Raw genomic sequence first — 20,301 nt, forward strand, 5'->3', positions numbered from 1 at the left:
AGGTGAAGGTGAAGAGGAAACTACATATCTTAGTATAGTTGGTAAAGTCAACAATTTCTTCTCCAAGCTAGGCGAAAATATCCTTCCACTTAGCAGAGGGAGACTTAGAGCTACGAGTCTACTGTAGTGCAAAGTTCACATAAGAAGGAGACCTTGTTCTAAACAGCTCTCTACACTCCGAAAGCATATTTAAGCTAAATGATGTACTGGTTTCAGGGAGGAAAACTGATGATAGATAACACAATGTTCTATTAAATGCTGCAGAACATCAATCACTTTCAGATAATAAACTCCAAAAGAAAAGGGAGGATTAGATTATAGCTTACATTAAATTAGATCAAAGGGGTTATTCTTCGTTTATGCTCTAATAAGATGGAGAAGTCTCAGGATCTATTTTTTATAAAACTTTCATTAAATCAAAAAACTGCAATTCATCATCTTACATGGAAATATAATTTGCTGCTGAAGCTTTGACCTTTGCATTCCAACACATTTTGTTCCTATGTTGTGTTCTCATGTGAAATTCACTTGCTCTGCATTAATAAGATCATTGTATAATAAACACAGAACTAATCAGAATGTTTGTTGCTGGTTGTGACTTTTGGAGGCCTGTGGTCATCGCAAAAAAATATTTAGATTAAGTTCCAAGTGCTAAGCATTCAAATGATGAATGCTTTGTGTTGGATTTTGGGTTCTTCTAGAAGTGCAAGTTCTAGCTGTGAAATTTGTATCCAAAATATGAAAACGTTTGACCCCATATTCAAATCCATGATTTCAGCTCAGTCTGTTTTATGATAATTTACCAGAAAATCAGTTCCTCTGAGAATTCTGATCTTCCAAACTCTGAAATTTAGGGATGATCAGTTATGCATCAGAATTCTCTCATCTTATTGTGGGAGGTAGCCTGAGCATTCTTTGACTTTAATACTGTAAACTCAAAGAGAAGAAGCAAAAAACAAGCCCATGAACAGCACATTTTCTCTACTTTTTGAGGAAAAATGAAAGATCTCTTTTGAAACAAACCCCCAGCTTTTTATTTGAGGTTTACACTTACACAGAGTCACACCACAGCCTCAACAGAGATTATCATCACTTGATTGCTGAAGAGACAAAAATGTCTGAAAGGAAATATATCTTTGTTGGAAGTGAAACAAGTCAGGATATATGCTTCTCTTTACATGGTTTTGAAATAATTCTGTGATTTTTTAATGTATCTGGCATAATCTAAAAGGAAGCAAAACATTCGTTTATATCTTACAAACAAGGAGTAGTTACTGTGGCATGTCTTTATACAGATTCCATGAAGAGGCAAAAAAAACTTATATAACTTCTTATTGCTTAGTGACATTTATTTTAATTAACTTATAGTACCTGTGAGTCTTTGCTCCCTTTACAGTCAACAGAGAAGAAAAGTTACATCAAAAAAGCCAAGTCATCTCTTATTAAAAAGAGTGTCTTAAAGAGTTGAATACATTCCAAGAAACTCTTGGGAAACTCAACTTATTTGCCATCAATACTGAGTACGTAATAATCTCTTAAAACACACTGATGCTGATTCTGTTGCTTGGTTCTTCTTCTCAGCATCCCAGGAGTATTAATCTGAAAGTAGTGCTTCCCAGCTGTCCACACCATCACCTGCAGCATCAGAAACTCAATCCGCTTACGTTCCCTTTAACTTCAATGGACAAATTTCTGCTGAGGACCCTGTCTGACTTCTCATGTAACCCACATTCTTTTATAGGAGAAACTATTAAAATAAAGGTTGTGTTATGCTATTTAAAGGGAAAAGCCAGATGCTCATAAAAAAGGAGACGTGAACTGCTGGTTGTATGTAGCAGTAGGGAGCAATTCACTGCAATTGACACACAAAAATGTGTGTTCTCAGTCTTCACCTGGGAAACGCACACAAAAATGTGTGTTCTCAGTCTTCACCTGGGAAACGAGTGATTTGACACACTGTCAGGGGAATTAAGCAACTGCATACAATGCCCAGGAAGAGATTTTTCTTTTCCTGGGAGCATGTGTGAGTGAAAGCTTGTGGGAGTTGTCCTCCTCTATGCCTATCCTCCGATAGTGTCCTCATCTATTTCGAAAATTATTCTAAGAGACATCTTGTCAGCATGGCTTGTGAGGAGCAATCCTCAGACCACAGCAAATGGCAGTATGCAAAACCAATGAGGCATCTAAGATATAACAAATTCTGACCTTGAGGTCCTGGTATCTGAAAAGTTTCTATTGCTAATCTGCTCCTTTTTTGCCACTGTGAGAGTCATCTTTTTATCTGCACTCATTAGTACTGAGCCATGACCATAAGCCTCAAAGAAAGAGAACAACCTTTCAGCAGAAGTCATTGGATATTATGATCTACAACACAACAATGCCTAAAATTTATATAAAAAACTGTTCAACAGAGTTTGCAGGACTGCAGATACTCTAAAGTCTATCATTTGACATGAGGTCTCAGAGCCTGAAATTCGATAATGTATTTAAATACATCAGCTGAATAGATTTTAACTGATCATTCTCAGAATCAAAGAAGCCCCCTACACTGATCATACTACGAACTATTTATATTTTTGTTCTTCCTCTTCCACTGATGCTGTTACAGTGTGCATCAAGAAATAAAAACTAAAAAATCTTGGAAAAAAATGTGCATTAAAAGGGACTATGACCTCACCTGCAAGCACAAAAGCAAAAGGAACTTTCATTGAAATACGAATCCCAGATCCTGTTCTCTCAGCTTTTTAAGCAATTTGTATTAAGAAGTCGTTAGCTAGAAAATAGAAGTAATACAAGAATGAGAATTCCGGTTGCTTTATCTGCAGCTAAATGCTGATATTGCCACACTAGAAATTGGATCTCGATTTTTGCTTTTCTGTTGAATTCCTGAACCTGAACACAGGGCTATTCAGTGACTATTCCTGTCTTCTCTCCGAATTAGCAGAAGGAATTTCCCATGAAGATTAGCCCCTCAGTTTCAGATGAAGGTGCTTTAGATCCCTACCACACAAGGGCAGATCAAGGCATCCCAGTCTTAGAGACAATAGTCTTGTCACTAGTTTCTTATAAAAGGAAAGTCCAGCAGCATTTTTTAAACTCAATTTTGTGTAGTGCAAGTGAATAAGGCATGGTCTAAATATTCCAGCACATTAGGCTTCCTTCGGATGTGCAGGCAAACAGAAATATGTCTTGTTGCATCACTAACAGAAATTGGAAGGAGAAAGATATTTAGATACCCCATGTAGAAAGAGCAGCAATTTAGGAAGTCAAAGAAACATCACCTGAAATGGTAGGTGCTAATGGTCATGTGTAAGTGACCGTGCTGAAGATAAATAAAACAACTGCTTAGTTAATGTGCAACAAATTCAGTGTGTCACAGTTGTTACAGTAATGAAACTTTAGAGCCTTTTCAGATTGGAGGTTGAGATTTGGAGTCCCCCTTAGGTCCAGAATTTACAAAGCCACTAGGAGCATCACCCAGGGACCAGACAGTGTGCAAGGTGAAGGAAATGGCAAAATCTTCCAACAGCAGCCACAATTAGCAAGCTAACTCATTAAGAGACATTCTGAACTGGATCACAAAGGAAATTAAGGTGAATTATGGTTAAGAGCTCTCTTTGGTTCACCTGTTCTCACCGCAGTGGTTGTGTCAGAGAGCTCATGACTCCACTTAATTATAAAACAACCTGTTAAGGTCTGAGAGCTTTTCAGAAGAGAAATTCAGATATTCACATCATCTGAATACAGACCTTTCAATCTACAGAGCTGGTTTATTTTCTTTGAAACATAACTGATTAGAACAAGTTATTTTTGAGGATGTTTATTTCATGTGAGAGAAAACTTCTTCATTATAATATTGGTAAACACAAGAACAGAGGACAAGCAATTTGGACACATCTCCAGCTTTTCAGAACTTGTCTAGACAAAATCCTGAACAACCTGATGTATGTTTATGTTTAAACATCCTAAATGAATATATATATACATATATATATGACATTTCAAGTACATCTTGAAACTTTTTTACTTCATAGATACCTGCTACAGTGAATATAAGACACCAGCCTTAGAAGTGAATGGCACTATAATTTTTTATTAGATGAATCAGAAATATTTTCATGCTGTGGGCAGTGTCAGTTTATAAGAAGTGCTGATTACTATCTGTTATAACAAGGAGCATTAACTATGATTAATGAGCTGACTTTGAAAGTCAGATCAACTCCACAATATAATCTTTTCTCCTCCAAGGCAATTTTAAAGGAACTTTTAAATATTTAAATAGTTAAGCAGCCTTCTGAGGCTGGTGCTGTCTGAATGTGTTCAGCAATTGCCTTTTGGACTTAAATTGAGAAAATAAGATCTAGTTGTCCAGTTACATTATGTGAACAGAAATGTAATATGTATGTTAATGTAATTGCATATTGGAAAAACTCAGTTTGGGTAAAAACAGTCATGATTTTGTTAACTGTATTTGAGCTGGTCTATATCTGAGGAAATTTTGGGCTGTTGTTCACTATTTACTGGCCAAAAAAAGGGAGAGTATCATTAACTACCTTCCTTTAAAACAGGAATACTGACCTTGTGATTAAGGCACAGCCAAAGATCAAACAAACCTGGAAGGAACTGCACTGCTCATGAATACAGAAAACGTTGCTGTCCTCCTAGAGCAGGTTAAAATGTCAGATTCCTTACATACCAGCTGGGACCATAAGGTTTGCTGATCTTGTGTAGTTTAATGTCGAGATGGACTGATAAGAAGGTGTCAATTATAATACCAGTTTCAAATGTGACTTTTGACACTTTAATGTAGCTCCTCAAAACTATTCAAGCACCAAATTCTCCCTGAGGAATCTGAGTTGAATAGCCACTGTGTTGTACAGTCACTGGTTTATAGTACATTGCTTTAAACTGTCACTGGATAAAATATGTGAGCTGTTATCATATCAGCGATTAGAACATGATTCTCCTCACCTAAGGTGTAGTCACCCAGGCAAATACACTTCCGAGTCATCTCACATACAACATTCTCAGGGTAAGATAAGAATCTAACCCACATGTACTGTAGTGTCAGTGAATGTTCTAATGTTTTAATTACTGAATATAGTAATGCATAGGTGGATATATAGTATATGAAATATATTTTTCTTATGTGTTCTCTCACACAAATAACTTGCCATCGTCGGTCTCATATTAAGTTAAAAAAATAGTTAAATAATTAGGGCATGGCCCACAGGGTTATCCAGATTTACAAAATATTTGGGTATATACTTCATGTCTGAAAACATACTGGAGTTTTACTATTAAACAGCAATTAGTGTTTACTCACACGGAGGCAGAGATTTCAGAGTAAAGCCAAGCAACACTGCAGTACTACAGTTAAGAATCTGGCTGTATCATAAATTTAATATGAAAATTTCTTCCTTGTATTGCCTCCTGACAGGCATTTTATGTATTTTCTGAAGTGCTCTGGAACCTTTGCGCTTGAAAGGTGCCAAAGAAATGGGAGTGACTGTAGTTACCATTTTACAGTTTCTTACCTCCATTTTGTCAGCTTTGTCAGCCCCTTCTGAAATACCAAGGCTGGTGAACTCTTGTTCAGCTATTTAATTTTACAAAGGGGAGTTAAACATAAGAAAAGACTATCAAGTCTTTTTGATGTTTAACATACATCAAAGGAATAGAAAAACAAGGGTGGCCACAATTGGAAATGTGCAAATCCCTGTGGTTTATTTCCTCAAACTTTTATTTAGTTTTTAAGTGAAAACCAACAAAGATAGCAAAACACAATACACTGTGTGACTTATGTTGTCAGTAAAAGCCAATGGGATTTACATTGCCATGCGAAGAAGGCCATTTACATGTTAAGAAGCCATTTATGATACTAATAAAAGTCTACGGGATTTACTTTACAATGTGTGGGAAGCCATTTATGATGTTAAGAGTCAATTTACAATTTCAACAATTGTGTTAGCAGTAAAAATGCAAAGCGGGTATATAATTTTGATTATTTTTTTTTTCCCTTTGTATTGTTTATATTTCCCTGGCAGTTATCCATGCCTCAACCACACAGATTTTCTGGTTTATGCGTTAAATGAAACAGAAGCAGCATAAATTGCTGTTTTCTCTAAGTAAGTTATTCTTAGTGAAAAACTATTTATACAGATGTATTTTGGATACCTCACATAGTGTAAAGAGGGAGAGATTTCTGACTCTGCTAGGCAACTCTGTCTGGTTGTTTAATTTGGCTACAGCACCAGAGATGTTCCCAGTCTTACTACTTCCTTTCACCCCTTGGGCATTCAGTAGTCTTGAACCAACAGCAATCTTTGAGTATTTATTCTAACTCTATTTCTATTTTTATTTATTTATTTATTTTTTAATTCAGGAAGAGAAATTACAGGGACTTGCTGAGTAAATTTTGCTTCAACCTTTATTGGTATACTGGCTCCAGATAAAGAAACATACCATTTCTTACATTGAACTAAAAGGGCCTACATTGCCATTTCCTTTTATTTTTTTTTTTTTTTCTCAGAAGACACTGTTTAATCAAAAACTCTACTTGCACATGACCATCAAACCCTGTTAATTCCCAAAACTCACTGTGTAATCAGAATAGTATTTTCACATGACTAAGATGCCACCTATTGGTTCTTACTGTGGTACCAACTGCAACTCGTTTTCTGTTGGATTAATCTGATCAACTGTGTGAGAAGCATTTATTTGCCTAAGAAATAATATTTGTGGCTGGTTTAGATGACCTGAGTTTTCTGAAACATCTGTATAGGGCTCATAGAGATGACATAGTACATAAAGGAGACCTGTGTCCTCCTGAAGCACCAGCTGGTGGTTAGGCAAGTTGTTTCCAGGACACGGCATATGGCATTTGAAATCTGTGTATGAGCAACAGACCCAGGTTGAAGATCTTTGAAAAAAAAAAAAGGGAATTTTCGGCCCTATCTTAAATGTAGACCTCTAGATGGAAATGTCAACATTAAGATATGTTCAAATGGAAAATGAATCACAACTTGCACGCTCTATTTTTCCTATCATAAAGTTCAGTTTAGTGTTTTTCATTCTAATTCATTCCGGTTTTCAAGGATTTAGGAGAATGGTTTGTTACTGTTATCTGTGTAAAACTGTGGTGGTACCACATAGAGATAAACAAGTTTCCATGGAGTTTCCTTCCCTGGAGATATTCAAAACCCACCTGGACACAATCCTATGCAGAGCCTGCTCTATCTGCACCTGCTTTAGGAGGTGGGTTGGACTAGATGATCTCCAGAGATCCTTCCAGCCCCAACCATTCTGTGATTCTGTGAAAAGAAAAACAAATTAGCTACAGACACCTGGTCAAATTAGAGAAATTGCTATCACAGCTAAACTAAATTAAAAAAATCCAACCAATCAATCAACCAACAAAATCCCACCCAAACCCCCCCACATATTGGCAGGTCAGGAAAAGTTCAGAGAGCAAACCTGACAAGCATCAGTTCTGAGGCTTGAAAACACAATAGAAAGCTTATGGCAATGGCAAAAGGGTTACAAGGATAATAACTGTTAATCACACTCAAGAAAGATAGTGTTAGTGAAATGGGACTATTGCTAGAATTGTTAAAATTAATCCTGTTTTTATTAGAGCATTACTGACTTTTCGAGCTTTTTATAAGTTTTCAGACAATATTGCAACCTTGTTTGCTGTTCGTACTTGGAAACAGAGTAGCACTTGTTTATAATTTTTATTTCTTATTTTGCTAAATGTGTTATTTCAGCTAAAGGCACATCAGTAATTTTCTGAATGCTGTCATGAAGGACAAGTCTGAAATCTTAAGTACACTGAGTTGTGAACAGAAATATATGTTTACACTTCCCCTGAAATATAGATTTTAATCTTGGTTAAACATTCTTTCCTCTACTCTTTGTAACCAACTTTCCAAAGCTATTGAAGGAGAAAGAACAGCAGTTTCTGCAATGGCCAAGTTTAAAGACTCTAAGAATTAATTAAGATTTTTAGAGTCCACCATGAGGTCTGGAAGACTATAAAAAGGTAAGGATTTTTGGATTTATTTGAAACTGACTCTCAAATGCATTGTAACTCAATAGGTAATATAATACATTGAGTAAAACACTTAAAACTTGGAAATTTTTAAAACATAGATTTTTCTGCCATAAGAACACCAGTTTGTTATGCTTGAAGCAGACTACATATTCATGAAGTTAAGATGTTCTCAGGACCAACTCATAAGGGCAGGAAGTTAAAAAAACAGAAACTAAAGATTATGAAATATGCAGATGGATGGAAGGCACATTTTTAAAAAAAAAAAAAAAACACAAAGGTGGTGAAATACTTTGAAATAAATTGGCAAAAAGTAATATGTACATACCTGAACTTATCTGCTGGGTCTTCAAGGCCAGTTAGGGAGAAATTGCTATTGTCAAGCCCATTCTGAGTCTAATAATCACTACTCTTTCCCTGTGCTCCCATTCTCAATTATATAATGTGTGTCATATCCCATCCTGTTCACTTCAGCAGGAAAATAGCAAGCCATCAGTTAAGCAAAAGAAACCCCACGGCAACAGCAGAGAGAGTAGCACTCCAGTTCAGATGACAACATGACTGGGGTTCTGAAATGTGTTGGCAAAATAAATCCAGAAGTCCTGGCAGCTGGCCACTGCTCAGATTTGTATTTTTTTATTACCAATTTTAGCAGAATAATGTAGCTGTACTGAAATTTCAACCCCTAGTAGCTCTTCAATTAAATAGCCAATTCAGTGGCATATTGAATTTACAAACAAAATTGACAAATCATTTTTGGAAAGTGCATTTTTCCTTATGCCATGAAAGTCACCTGTAGAGAGCTTCATGGCTACATGTCTGTACTAGAAAATAGTCAGAAACTGAGTGAACACACCATCAAGCCCCAGTTAATAAGTTCTGCCTCTAGATAGCAGTTACGAGTACAATCAATCCATGCCGGTGGGGCTAACATCTAGCTTGGAAGGTTCCTAATCTATCATATCCAAGGATGGAGAGGATGTTTAGCAGTCTGCAGCACATTCTTCTCCCTGAGGTCCACTTGGTACAACACCACTGATTTCTAAACAGCTGAACTTTCCTATTTACCCCAAAACAGGGTGGTGATGGAAAAACTGCCCTGTGAAAACATTTCCTACCCTCTGGGATGTGCCTGGAACTTGTGGTGCTACACCAGCAAGCACTGAAACCACATAAGCGAAAAACGGCAAAGGCTGACCACTTGTGGGTGACTGCAAGAGTTGCAAGGCCCTGTTGTGGCATTGGTTCATTGATCAGTGTAGACATAGTCCATAGACCAAGACATGCGTAGCAAGCATTGGCAAAGACGAAAATGAAATTTAAAACATCAATAACATTCTGTAGAAATTGCTGTGAGGACCTGTGGAATTTAATTCAGAATAATTTCTTCTTCGTATCTTTGAGAAGTTAATCAATCTGCAGATGTCCTCTCTGAAAGGATTCCGCTTTATGCCTATAACCTTTCTATGGATAAATCTATTTGTAGCTTTAGACAGAGGAGGCGGTTACCTCTAACTGTAGACCATCAGAGACAACAATGTGGCCATGGCCTCCTTCCTGCTTTGCCTATGCCACTGGCTACTTCTGCCACTCCAGACAGGAGCACATAGTAATGGCTATTACTGGGGAAAAAAAACAAAACAAAACAAAACAAGTGTTTTCAACATTAATAGTCATTCTCCATGTGCCTCCCATCACTCCAAAGCAAAGAGGAGCTGGGAGACTCATCCCTTCCCTCTCCCACCTCGCCACAGGCTGTTCTTCTGCCCCAGTTGTTCTCCTTGCAACTGTACTCAGTCTCAGATCATCAAAATTTGGGTTTTCCTACTACGCTCAGAAACCCAGAGTGTGTTATACTCTCTCACACGTTCACCTCCCACAGAACACAACGTGAAGGTTACGCTGAAGGATATATTAAGATGCCTTTTTTTCTGTAAAAATGAAACATTTTTCACATGGCAATTTAACCCCTGTCATCCCTTTAAGACTTTGGCAATTTTTCCTCTAATCTGATAATGTAATTACTCTTTTTCATTTCTTGATCCTTTGGGTTTGATTATGATTATACTAGTTACACTTGAAATGTCATAGGGGATTAAAAGTTCCAGAGAGAAATATCCACTTTATTTCAAAGAAGCAAATGTAGCATAATCAGTCATGTCTTTCGAAGCCATTTTCTGAATTTGTAGTAGGCATCAAATATAATTCCAGTGATGTTACTAGGGTCATATTGCCACCACTACAAATTAATGAAGCTTCACTGAAGAACTGTATCAGTTTACATCACTGTAGGTTTGCCCAGATTTTAGACTTTATTGTGGTAGAGGTCATTTATGAAACTTAAAGGAAGATAAAGAGGAGAGAAAGCTTAATTCAGATCTATGTGCTGTGATACCACTTTAATCTTTTTTCTGCTGTCTTTTGGCAAGTAAAATGTAACAATATTTGCACTCTCATTCCCATATGCATCCTGAAAATCTTGGAAAACAATCCATCAGAAAAAGTTCAAACCATGTAGTAGTACTTTCTGCCTTTTTCTCTCTCTTTTTTCCTGATTTCTAAACGTGATCTCACAAATGTTTCTACTCAAATGTGAGGCTTCTGAACAGCTCATCTATTCTTGCTGCTTCCTCCTCACCTGAGGTCATAATTGTCTCTAATGATATTCCTGTAAGTGAGATTTCACACACTTCGATATGACTTCAGCTGAAGGAGAAGCAGCAGGAGTGGGGAGCTGTAGAATCAGACACAAACCTCTTTCTTAAACTAATGACTTAAGGGGTGGGCGGTGAGCTGTCTGCAGAATACTATATGTGCTGAAAGCTGCAAGAGGCATCAAAATAATCATAAAGCTTGAATAAGAGTTTTCAAATGGGTTTGATGTGAAGAACTATAACACTTTTAAAAAATATATTTTTTCATATTAAATAGGATTACTGTATATGGCAATGACTCAAAAGAAACAATAAAAACAATTCCACGTGTTTTTAAAATTAGTTGTGCTGCTTCCCACGCCATGATGATTCTCACTACACACTCCTCAATTCATTCAGAAAATACAAAAATGTAGTACTAAGCATGGAAATCCATGGAGTTGAGATTTCCCAAAGAACAAAAAGACCCATTTTTTATTTTAGTTCTTTTCTATTTTTTCCATTTTCTTAATCCCATCTTGCCTCACTTGAACTGTGTTTTTCCCACAGTGAGTCACAACTCAGTGCCTGAACCCTAATCCAGAGGGATACTTCTTTATTTAGCCTTTTTAACTAGCACTGCAGAACATTGTGAAGAAATGTATGAGCAGCAACTCTCAGTGTTCAGTGCAGTAGTACTGTGTGACACATTAGGACTGCAGAAACATTAGACTGCTCTCTGCAGAGTCTCAGAATTGTCACTTATGAAGTAACATCAAAGACAAATGAAGCATTACAATTACATTTCCAAGTAATGAAGTTGCAGTGAAGTGAGATTCTAGTAGACCATGTCATGTTCAAGACAATCTGTTGCATATTAGCAGAAGGAGTAAAATAATTAGGGAAGAGGTCCGACAAAAATGAAAAGGAGACAAAAGTGTATTTAAGCCATTATCCTGTCTGCTCCCACTCTGGCCCTTTCCAGGAACACAGAAGTGGTGACCAGTTGGATCGTTGGATTGAATTGAGGAATGTGAGTTCACTTTTTGGCTTCATCCCAGATTCTCTGAGTAACTCTGGGAAAGCCTCTGAACTTATTACATCTACCATTCTCAGGCCACCAAAGCTGTGAGAGCATTTCCCTATCACACAGCGATAAAATACATTAACAACCACAAACTGTTCAGCTATTATACTTAAGGGGATTGTATCCAATGGGCACAAAGACCAGAGGTTTTGAAGTAGATATTCAAAGACATTTAGATGTTTAAAAATGCAGAGCAAATTAATTGGAACCTGAGAAGTTAAGAGCTTTTTAAAATTCCAATATATAAAAGTCCCTAATTCTACTTTTACAAGTTAATAAAACACAGATAAGGTGTGAATTGCACTATGGAATTTGCTATGATAGCTTTCTAGGAATTTACACCCTAGTAGACAATGAATAAGTAAGAATCTATTTTTCTTTAAGCTGTTGTTTTCTTCAACTGATTTGAAAATCTCTCTTACATGTTTATGAGTGGCTGTGAACAATTTTGATTTGAAACTTCTATCGGAAAACAAGATTCAAGGTTTAGGGTTCAGCTGCAGTGACAGACCTACGTTTCACAAGACTGACCGTCCCAGCCTAAGCGCTTCTTCATTACAGATTCATTCTATACCCCAGTTGAGGGTCACTAAGTATAGATGCTTTATTTTCTTTAGAGAACAAACTCTGCATTGACTTATTTAAAGAATCAAAGTCCAAAACTCCGCAAAAACATATATTTTGATTAATGTGTAGCAGAGGCAAAGAGAATCTCAGAGTCTTTGGAAAATGCCCAGTGAGAACGACAAATAATACTGACCAGAAAAAATTCAGCCATGCATTTATTGTTGTTTTATTAGAATGTAACTTCTAATATACTTTTAAAGTGTATCCATGTATTCCATTTATAGCAGTCTTATTATAATGGATATTTGGATTCTCATTGATTCATTCATTCATCCAACCATTTCTATGACATCAATGTAGATTTAATGATTAAAGGAAATAAAATTTATTTTGCATTTCTACTGTAATTAATGGGCATAAATGTTACAAGTTCGTTTTCTAGCAATATTCTGGTCTTGAAGCTGCTTATATTGCTTTTAATAGCTTTAAAAATATTTTTTGTATATTTGATAATCAAAGTATTTTGTACATTTTCGATAGAAAGGTTGTTTCAGCATGGCTAACCGCATATGATCCACACATATACCAAAATGTTTTTCTACCGTTATATTTTAAACTTTGGGACTTAAGACATTAAACAGTGAGAACACAATCAGCCTTTTCACCTTAAAAAGTACCAGCTAATTTCTCAGTCCTTGACTGGTGTTCTGCATCTCTGCATTAACCCATATGATAGCAAATTTAGCACATGGGGAAGTCCAAACCTTTTTATTAATTTAGATATATATTTGTGAACTAAAGAACCCATTTAATCCTAAATTGAATAAGAAGAAAAGCAATGAATTAGATTAAATTATGCTGCTTTTTATAAAGTGGAAAATCAGGTCTAATCTTTTTATATAATTGCTCCTTTCCCAGGAATCATTATTCAAGCTGCTGAAGGGCTAGTCCAATCGTTTTGCGTAGAAAATTTCATTTAGTTTTTGGCTAACTGAAAATAATTGAATATTTCATTTATATCTACACTTTTAGCTTCTCTCAGAAAATGACTTTCTTATTAACTTCATTTAGAAATAGAAACAAATAAGAACATAATTTTGATATAAGGAAATTTGGAAGAAAATTATTTGGAATGCAAGTATTTTCAGGTCTTAATTAAAATGTCTGGTTTTCTGTAGCAGACAACAATAATTTAAAAAAGGAGAAACATTTTCAATTATTTAATAATCATACTTTTTTTTTTAAAGTAACTTGAAAAACACTTTGTGTTAAGTCATCATCTTGTACTCTGTTCATTTGTATCCCTGAGCACCATTTCTCTGTGAACTGTTGTTATGACACTAGATATCTAGACATATTTTGACCCAAGTCCACTATCCGAGACTTTGTAATGCTACATAAATCTTTTGGAATGTTTAATTTTATCCTCTCCTCACAAAGACCTGAACTGAGCCTATTGAGATAACTGGGAAGGTTTCCACTCACTGAAAATGAATATTGGGAGGTACTCCATAAAAGCTGTTTGGGATGTTCTAGTCAAAAAGTTCTGTGAGAATCAGGCATTTTACTGCACGTTTTTCAAAGGACATGTTCTTTTATAACATAAAGATTATAAAGATGATTTAAATATAGTCTGACAGGCCTGCATTACCTGAGTGACAGTAACACAAGCACAAAGGGGACAGCAAAATCCGAACAAAAGGAAAGATAACAATGTTTTTAAATATGTCTAATGACAAAAATGTTTCTCTTTTCTTGACTCGTCATTGATAAATATGACTTATCTGATATTCTTCAGACTCTTATCTAAGCTGTCAAATAAATATGACAATTCTACTGACACCTGAATGTAAATAGATCAAATTGTTCATTACTCTTCAGACTACCTATATATTTTCCCCCACTCATTTGAGTTCTGTGAAGAGTCTCATGTTAGTCATAGTAAAAAAAAGTATGTGTTGGTGTTGCTACTATTAGTAGCAGTATTCTAAAATAGTATATTTATCATGAGACTCAGCTTTCAGTTAACCTAAAATTTAAAGAACCAGACACCAGTTCCTCAAAAGCTTTCATTTGACTTTTTATTTAATTTCATAGAAGTAAAAAGTCAAGTAGTGACAACTTTGTTAGAGACAATATGCCAGTGGTTAAGATCAAGTAGTGGAAAACTTAAGTTTCCATCCATCAGAAACTACTTAATCTCATACTACCTCTGTTGAAACTGGTCTTCTGCTCACACAGTAGAAGGTAATCTGACAGTATTAAACTATACTATTTGTAACCATAATAAAAATCTATCCTCTGCCAGACTGCGAGCAGAGACCTACAGCAAGGTTTTGTGTTGCAAAGCACTGCTGTGTTCAAGTTCTATCACAATTTGACATAGTTTTCCTCAGCAACATCATGTTTCTGTCGGGATTTACATGGAGTATATATTTTAAAAAAATCCAGGCTCTAGTCTCCTTAAATGTATAGTTACGCAATGTAAACCAATAATACTGGAAGAAATTGAGAAGATTTTGGAAACATGAAACTCTACAATCTCATCTAAGATATAGGAGTTCTGACACAAATAATACCAAATTGAACCCAGGGATCCCACAGCCTAAGAAAGCAGTTAATTCTTGAATTCTCAAGGTGAATATCGAAAAGCAGTGATATTAATTCACCTTTTTTTAACCTTTTTAATTGTATCATATTCCTTATAATCAAAGGAGTGGCTTTTAAATACCATCTTTTTATTAGTTTGCAATTTAAAAAATAATATTTAATTGAATGAAATATTTCGTATCACACACACATACACATGGGTTTTTCAGCTTCATCCAATCTATCTGCAGTCCTTTATGAAACACTGGGGCAGATGCAAGTAGGTGTCTAAGAAAAAAACAGCGTATGTTGAAAAATTTACAGGAGTAGAAAATATGACCCACTGTGTTACCTGACCAAGCCTAGTGTCAAAATTAGATTATACAAGTACAAAATTGAAAAGCTAATTTTTTTTTGCCAAACTGTTCTAAATCCACTTATTTTCCCCATCCTAGAATAATACGAAGACCCAAAGTTCTTAAAAAAATTAAACACTCCAAATTCTCCAGGTCATTGAGAATCTAGAGCATTTTAATAACTTCCTTATTTGTACTGCTTTTCTACAAATATTCTCAGTGGGAATACCCACAGTCAGTACAGCAAGAACTTCACACACCCTGCTAATGCCTGCAGCTCATTATTAATGCAGCATTTACCCTTTGAGATTTGCTGAGCTAATCAAAAGTAATGTTAATAATTGGCAAACTGGGATTTCCTCTGGACAAAGAACATTGCACACAAATTAATGTTTACTTAACTTTTGAGGGCACATCATCTTGATACATCTCCTGATTTTGGTTTTTGGACTGTTTGTTTTCAGATCTTCACACTAGCTCAAAGTGATACCAAGAAAGTCCATGCATAAAACTAGAATAGGAAATACCTTCAGAAATTCAAATACTGGTGAGTGGCAACTGCTGATCCTTTAAAGATGAATAGTGGTAGTGTTAGGTGATACCTGACTCCCCCAGTGGAAGAAGATGATGGTTTTGCTCAGATCATGTAGGGATATGAGAACTTGAGGTTTTGATTCAGGGAGTGTCATATTTTGTCACAAAGGCAAGCAAGAAGTCAGTTTTTAGGTCTACTAGCATACATATATTGCCTACATCTTCACCTCACCTGAACACAGTAACGCCAATAGTAATTACACTCCATTACTCATTATATGCACATCCAGCCTGCCAGAGCTGCCCCAATACATTTTATTCAGTAAAAAACACTGGCTGAAAAGCTTATTAGTAGCAACAGACACTGGGCATCATTACTTTCTCCTTGGTGTCTTGTAAATAAATGTGAATTCCCAGAATTCATAAGAGGGAATAGACTATAAAGTGTGCAAAGCAAAAATATTTAATGTGGTGCTTTTCATTTAGTGCTGTGATATTTCATTCTCGTAAGCGTCTGGTATCCTTTGTTAGAATCATTGTCTCCGTACGTTAAAGAGCTGGCTTGGGACTCAGAAAACCTGATTTCAATTCATAGCTTTTCCATTGCTCTGTGGAGTGACCTTGAACAAATTAATTTCTTCTTTACTCCTTGGTGAAACCATCCATTAAAAAAGCCACAGAGATAATACTAGTGACCTTTTTACAGAATACCGTAAGCTGTAAAGACGCTATGTACAATGTGATATTATTGATACTGTTATAATCAAAATGTTTTTCAGAAAATTGTTGTTGTTATTATTATTATTATTACTATTATTTTATATATTTTATATTGATATGTCACCTGGAACTGAAAATAGGATCCAAGACTAGGAAGATGACAACTTACATGAAAATAGCCGATCAGTAATTATTTCAGCTTTCTCTTTTCCCACCATCCTCCCCTGTAGAGTTTCAAATGCCAGAGTATTTCAGACTGATGGACCCAGAAGGAGCAGAGACAGAGAGAAGAATAGCCACTTTTGTCTCCAAAGAGAACTTCATATTCTGCAAAATGCAACAACAACAACAACATTTTGCAAGGATTACTGTCTTTACCAATGAATCCTCTGCCCATCTTTGCTGCTAACAAAAAAAGAGTCATAATCACTGCTGCAGTATTAATGGTTTTAAAGGCAAATTGATAAAGCATAATGCCTAGACTTTCTTCTGCTCCCCACAGCCAACCCAAAGATTGAGTGAATGGAAAGGATATTTTGCATCTGAATTCAGAAAGAGCTGTTAAAGCAAGTCATACTTCCACATTTTTAAAACAACAGATTGAATGTTTCCCAAGAAGGCTTTTCAGTAATTACAAGCATCTATAAATATTTCAGAGCTACAAGGCTAGAAAGCTTTAAAACTCTAGGAGAAATGTGTGCAATTGATGAACAGGCACCAGGTTTCTCTGCAATGGTATCCCACAAACTATTGTAAAGACCCTCACAGAAGTTAATGGGACTAACTGTGGCTGTGGTTGATAAAACACTGTGATAGGTCTATACCCACTGAAACTGTTGGGAATCTGCTCCAGCATTTAGCATTCCACAGTTACTACTCATCCACCATAAATCAGACAATTACCTGAATTTCGCAGCTACATACATCTCCTCAGGTCCCTGCTCCTGTGAGGCACTCCCAAGGAATCACTCAGTTTTTGGCTGATTGGGTCACCAACTGGAACTGCTGATATCTCTCCACTAATTATCAAGGGGGCATAAAGAGAATTCAAGTTCTTCATGCTGTATGATTGACGCATATCAGTGCATCTGAATTGCCTTGAATTTCCCTTATTTCCAAGTGTTACATACCAATCAAGATCTCGGACAGAGGAGAGGAATTATAACTACATGGTGTCAGGATACACCCAAGAAGAACTCTGCCTCTTGGATTCTGCAATTTAAGCATTGACGACTCAAGTGCTTCAGGTTAGCATCTGAAAATAGGTGGCATAAAGGTCTGAAAGTGTCTGGATGCTTGTGGAGATTCAGGTGCTTCAGGTTAGGATTTAAAACTAAGTAGCATTAAAGGGTGATAGCACCAGTAAAGATATATTTAAAGACTCAAAAAGCTGTCAGTCCCACATCCATTTCACCCATGTTTTAAGATGGCCTGGGAAAACAAACTCTTGGAAAACATCATGTTAGTATGACTCTGGGCCAAAATTATTTCTTGGGACATGACTGTCAACAGATAACCATCAAGTTGTAATAACAAGATCTCAAAAAGTCAGTGACTAGAATTGGATAATGATTGGCAGTGTTGGTATATGGAAAATTTCAAGGTTCTGATATATATTTCTAAGTCAAGTTTTCTAAGTACCTGCAATCTGACTGTAGAAATGTCTGAAATTTTTTTTATTATTAAATAAGCTAAGTGAAACTCCACTTGAAAATAAAATAAAAAAAAAAAAAAAAGGGAGTAGAAAACCTTATAAGCCCTGTCTGGCATCCTGTTTTTGAATCCTAGGTATATTAATAGTTCTAGTGCACAAATGAAGAAATAGAGATGTTTAGGATTCCTGATTCAGTCATGGAGCACTTCAAAGATGCAGGAATCCAGGAGCCAATACTACTAAAATTTCCAGGATAATTAGCCAGCTGTCCCAGAAGTCTAAGTTTTTAGAAAATGGATATCCAAGGACTGAAGTGAGTGGGGATACTTCTTAACATCTTTCATATGATGTTCTAGGGCAGTTTCCTGTAGAAGCTGTTTAAATTATTGCAGTCTCACATTGTCATAGTCAATGCTTCCCAATTATAATAACAGTCCATGAAAAAAATTCCAGTTCCAGTAGTAACACATGGGGCTAAATTTGCACACACGCACCTGGTGTGGTAGTATAAAACTGCAGTAGGATCAGTGAGATCTCTGTAGTCATGCTGGGTTTAGAAGGGAACAGGTGAAAGAAAGTTTTCCCATATATAGGTTGATGTAACCTAGTTTAAATTTTGTACCGTTCCGTGGGCTCCAATGGAGCTGGTCTGTGTTAGCTCAAGCAGGAGGACGTTGCTCTCATCTTGACATAAAACTGCTTTGGGAAAAGGGACTTCTTTTGGTGACAGGCTGCATTTGCATCTGACAGCAGTGATTGACATAGTGCTGGCCGATATATAATATCAGTAAGCTGCAAATGTCACATATTTTAGAGTCACTAATCACCTGAGGTAAGACCACACAGATGGGTTCATCAAAAATACGAAGTACCTCTACTGGGACTGCCTGTTGGAGTCAGGAACACCTACTCCTACTTTTGTATCTCCTTTTTCTTTTAAAGACACAGAGAATAAACTTTTTTACTAAAAGAACCACTGTGTAAAAGGGTGGTCTGATCTTCCCTGTAAGGAGTGCTGTGTGTCATGGAAATAAGTCAATGTGATATGAATGATAGTATAAACAGTTGTTTTCAATTTATTTTGTTTTATGTAGAAGCATTTTTTTAATTTCTTCCTCCCTTTCCTGAAGCTAATGGATTACTGAAGCAATTGGATGAGGAAAAGAGCATTTTTGTATCCTTATTAACCCAAGAAAACCAGATAAGTTTCATATGAAAAGCAAAGTAGATGATTAGCTTGGAGGAAGCAGCCCAAATAAAATCAACTAACTTCTTTGTACATGGCAAAAAATGCGGGGAGATACTGAACTTAAAGAATGAAGACAGAGGTGAACCCAGAGACAGGGTCATCACAGACTGAAGAATATATAAAGGGAAAGTGCTCCATATTGTGGTTTTCCATGCTTCTGTTGAGTAGCTCCTTCAAGATTTTATTTTCTTTATGATTTCTTTTTCAATGAGAAACCTGTCATTGTATTTGGTTCCTGGTGATCTGTGTAACAGAGTATGGGACAGTTTCTAGCCTTTGAACTTGCCTTTGTTAGAGCTAAGCAAAACATCAATCCAAGGGAAAGTCGAAACCTGTGGTGACTGCAGCACAAAGACCCATTCAATGAGATTTCAAGGGGAAAAGATATCTGTTACAAGACATAAGCCATCAGTGCTTGAGACCACAGCATAAATACTGATGGACCAAACCCCATTGGTACATATGGAGGCACTGTATCGTATCTGCAGTAAAACTGACACCACAAATCCCAGAGCTTCCCATCCCAAGCTTGTTTTGCAAGGCCGCTCTTGGCTACCACAGGTCTACAGTTATGTAGGGGCTACCCACTGACAAGAGCATGAAGCAAGGCATAGTGCCCATCATACTGTAACCAGCCACATACATTTATTAAGTCTATCCAGCTTATCCTTTGGGTGTTATGAGAGAAGTTCAGAATAGAGCGATGCCTTGTGTCTAAATGTGGCCACAGCTAAATCCAGATCTTTTTCACTGCCTTGGTTCAGGCCTATGAAGCTCAACAGCAGGTACTGCAGATTCAAGGTTTTGTTAGCGTGTGTGCACATGGGGTATTACTTTGCTTTGCTTTGCTTTTTCTTAC

Source organism: Patagioenas fasciata, chromosome 4 (assembly GCF_037038585.1).
Source record: "Patagioenas fasciata isolate bPatFas1 chromosome 4, bPatFas1.hap1, whole genome shotgun sequence".
NCBI classification, from domain to species: domain Eukaryota; kingdom Metazoa; phylum Chordata; class Aves; order Columbiformes; family Columbidae; genus Patagioenas; species Patagioenas fasciata.